Below are 4444 nucleotides of genomic sequence, written 5' to 3'. Positions count from 1 at the left end.
CCAACTTTGACATTAAAAGGTGTTCAAACAAGTACAAGATATTTACAATAAGCAGCCCTCAGTGCAAGAAAGACTCTTTCCAACACTGAAAAAGCACAAAGGCCAACTTTGACATTAAAACAAGTACAAGATATTTACAATAAGCAGCCCTCAGTGCAAGAAAGACTCTTTCCAACACTGAAAAAGCACAAAGGCCAACTTTGACATTAAAACAAGTACAAGATATTTACAATAAGCAGACCTCCGTGCAAGAAAGAGTCTTTCCAACACTGAAAAGCACAAAGGCCAACTTTGACATTAAAAGGTGTTCAAACAAGTACAAGATATTTACAATAAGCAGCCCTCAGTGCAAGAAAGACTCTTTCCAACACTGAAAAAGCACAAAGGCCAACTTTGACATTAAAACAAGTACAAGATATTTACAATAAGCAGCCCTCAGTGCAAGAAAGACTCTTTCCAACACTGAAAAGCACAGAGGCCAACTTTGACATTAAAATGTGCAAAACAAGTACAAGATATTTACAATAAGCAGACCTCAGTGCAAGAAAGACTCTTTCCAACACTGAAAAAGCACAAAGGCCAACGTTGACATTAAAACAAGTACAAGATATTTACAATAAGCAGACCTCAGTGCAAGAAAGACTCTTTCCACCACTGAAAAAGCACAGAGGCCAACTTTGACATTAAAAGGTGTAAAAACAAGTAGAAGATATTTACAATAAGCAGCCCTCCGTGCAAGAAAGAGTCTTTCCAACACTGAAAAAGCACAGAGGCCAACTTTGACATTAAAATGTGCAAAAACAAGTACAAGATATTTACAATAAGCAGACCTCAGTGCAAGAAAGAGTCTTTCCAACACTGAAAAGCACAAAGACCAACTTTGACATTAAAATGTGCAAAACAAGTACAAGATATTTACAATAAGCAGACCTCAGTGCAAGAAAGAGTCTTTCCAACACTGAAAAGCACAAAGGCCAACTTTGACATTAAAAGGTGTTCAAACAAGTACAAGATATTTACAATAAGCAGACCTCAGTGCAAGAAAGAGTCTTTCCAACACTGAAAAGCACAAAGGCCAACTTTGACATTAAAAGGTGTTCAAACAAGTACAAGATATTTACAATAAGCAGACCTCAGTGCAAGAAAGAGACTTTCCAACACTGAAAAAGCACAAAGGCCAACTGTGACATTAAAATGTGCAAAAACAAGTACAAGATATTTACAATAAGCAGACCTCAGTGCAAGAAAGACTCTTTCTAACACTGAAAAAGCACAAAGGCCAACTTTGACATTAAAACAAGTACAAGATATTTACAATAAGCAGACCTCAGTGCAAGAAAGAGTCTTTCCAACACTGAAAAAGTAAAAAGGCCAACTTTGACATTAAAAGGTGTTCAAACAAGTACAAGATATTTACAATAAGCAGACCTCAGTGCAAGAAAGAGTCTTTCCAACACTGAAAAGCACAAAGGCCAACTTTGACATTAAAAGGTGTTAAAACAAGTACAAGATATTTACAATAAGCAGACCTCAGTGCAAGAAAGAGTCTTTCCAACACTGAAAAAGCACAAAGGCCAACTTTGACATTAAAACAAGTACAAGATATTTACAATAAGCAGACCTCAGTGCAAGAAAGAATCTTTCCAACACTGAAAAAGCACAAAGGCCAACTTTGACATTAAAACAAGTACAAGATATTTACAATAAGCAGACCTCAGTGCAAGAAAGACTCTTTCTAACACTGAAAAAGCACAAAGACCAACTTTGACATTAAAAGGTGTAAAAACAAGTACAAGATATTTACAATAAGCAGACCTCAGTGCAAGAAAGAGTCTTTCCAACACTGAAAAGCACAAAGGCCAACTTTGACATTAAAAGGTGTTCAAACAAGTACAAGATATTTACAATAAGCAGACCTCAGTGCAAGAAAGAGTCTTTCCAACACTGAAAAAGCACAAAGGCCAACTTTGACATTAAAACAAGTACAAGATATTTACAATAAGCAGACCTCAGTGCAAGAAAGAGTCTTACCAACACTGAAAAGCACAAAGGCCAACTTTGACATTAAAAGGTGTTCAAACAAGTACAAGATATTTACAATAAGCAGACCTCAGTGCAAGAAAGAGTCTTTCCAACACTGAAAAGCACAGAGGCCAACTTTGACATTAAAATGTGCAAAAACAAGTACAAGATATTTACAATAAGCAGACCTCAGTGCAAGAAAGACTCTTTCCAACACTGAAAAAGCACAAAGGCCAACTTTGACATTAAAATGTGCAAAAACAAGTACAAGATATTTACAATAAGCAGACCTCAGTGCAAGAAAGACTCTTTCCAACACTGAAAAAGCACAAAGGCCAACTTTGACATTAAAAGGTGTTCAAACAAGTACAAGATATTTACAATAAGCAGCCCTCAGTGCAAGAAAGACTCTTTCTACCACTGAAAAAGCACAGAGGCCAACTTTGACATTAAAAGGTGTAAAAACAAGTAGAAGATATTTACAATAAGCAGACCTCAGTGCAAGAAAGACTCTTTCCAACACTGAAAAAGCACAGAGGCCAACTTTGACATTAAAATGTGCAAAAACAAGTACAAGATATTTACAATAAGCAGACCTCAGTGCAAGAAAGAGTCTTTCCAACACTGAAAAGCACAAAGACCAACTTTGACATTAAAATGTGCAAAACAAGTACAAGATATTTACAATAAGCAGACCTCAGTGCAAGAAAGACTCTTTCCAACACTGAAAAAGCACAAAGGCCAACTTTGACATTAAAACAAGTACAAGATATTTACAATAAGCAGCCCTCAGTGCAAGAAAGACTCTTTCCAACACTGAAAAGCACAGAGGCCAACTTTGACATTAAAATGTGCAAAACAAGTACAAGATATTTACAATAAGCAGACCTCCGTGCAAGAAAGAGTCTTTCCAACACTGAAAAGCACAAAGGCCAACTTTGACATTAAAAGGTGTTCAAACAAGTACAAGATATTTACAATAAGCAGCCCTCAGTGCAAGAAAGACTCTTTCCAACACTGAAAAAGCACAAAGGCCAACTTTGACATTAAAACAAGTACAAGATATTTACAATAAGCAGCCCTCAGTGCAAGAAAGACTCTTTCCAACACTGAAAAGCACAGAGGCCAACTTTGACATTAAAATGTGCAAAACAAGTACAAGATATTTACAATAAGCAGACCTCAGTGCAAGAAAGACTCTTTCCAACACTGAAAAAGCACAAAGGCCAACGTTGACATTAAAACAAGTACAAGATATTTACAATAAGCAGACCTCAGTGCAAGAAAGACTCTTTCCACCACTGAAAAAGCACAGAGGCCAACTTTGACATTAAAAGGTGTAAAAACAAGTAGAAGATATTTACAATAAGCAGCCCTCCGTGCAAGAAAGAGTCTTTCCAACACTGAAAAAGCACAGAGGCCAACTTTGACATTAAAATGTGCAAAAACAAGTACAAGATATTTACAATAAGCAGACCTCAGTGCAAGAAAGAGTCTTTCCAACACTGAAAAGCACAAAGACCAACTTTGACATTAAAATGTGCAAAACAAGTACAAGATATTTACAATAAGCAGACCTCAGTGCAAGAAAGAGTCTTTCCAACACTGAAAAGCACAAAGGCCAACTTTGACATTAAAAGGTGTTCAAACAAGTACAAGATATTTACAATAAGCAGACCTCAGTGCAAGAAAGAGTCTTTCCAACACTGAAAAGCACAAAGGCCAACTTTGACATTAAAAGGTGTTCAAACAAGTACAAGATATTTACAATAAGCAGACATCAGTGCAAGAAAGAGACTTTCCAACACTGAAAAAGCACAAAGGCCAACTGTGCCATTAAAATGTGCAAAAACAAGTACAAGATATTTACAATAAGCAGACCTCAGTGCAAGAAAGAGTCTTTCCAACACTGAAAAAGTAAAAAGGCCAACTTTGACATTAAAAGGTGTTCAAACAAGTACAAGATATTTACAATAAGCAGACCTCAGTGCAAGAAAGAGTCTTTCCAACACTGAAAAGCACAAAGGCCAACTTTGACATTAAAACAAGTACAAGATATTTACAATAAGCAGACCTCAGTGCAAGAAAGACTCTTTCTAACACTGAAAAAGCACAAAGGCCAACTTTGACATTAAAACAAGTACAAGATATTTACAATAAGCAGACCTCAGTGCAAGAAAGAGTCTTTCCAACACTGAAAAAGTAAAAAGGCCAACTTTGACATTAAAAGGTGTTCAAACAAGTACAAGATATTTACAATAAGCAGACCTCAGTGCAAGAAAGAGTCTTTCCAACACTGAAAAGCACAAAGGCCAACTTTGACATTAAAAGGTGTTAAAACAAGTACAAGATATTTACAATAAGCAGACCTCAGTGCAAGAAAGAGTCTTTCCAACACTGAAAAAGCACAAAGGCCAACTTT

Source organism: Perissodus microlepis, unplaced genomic scaffold (assembly GCF_051167445.1).
Source record: "Perissodus microlepis isolate ML-2025 ecotype Zambia unplaced genomic scaffold, ASM5116744v1 scaffold_25, whole genome shotgun sequence".
NCBI classification, from domain to species: domain Eukaryota; kingdom Metazoa; phylum Chordata; class Actinopteri; order Cichliformes; family Cichlidae; genus Perissodus; species Perissodus microlepis.
The sequence above is the reverse complement of the archived record's forward strand: the minus strand, read 5'-3'. Positions refer to the sequence as shown.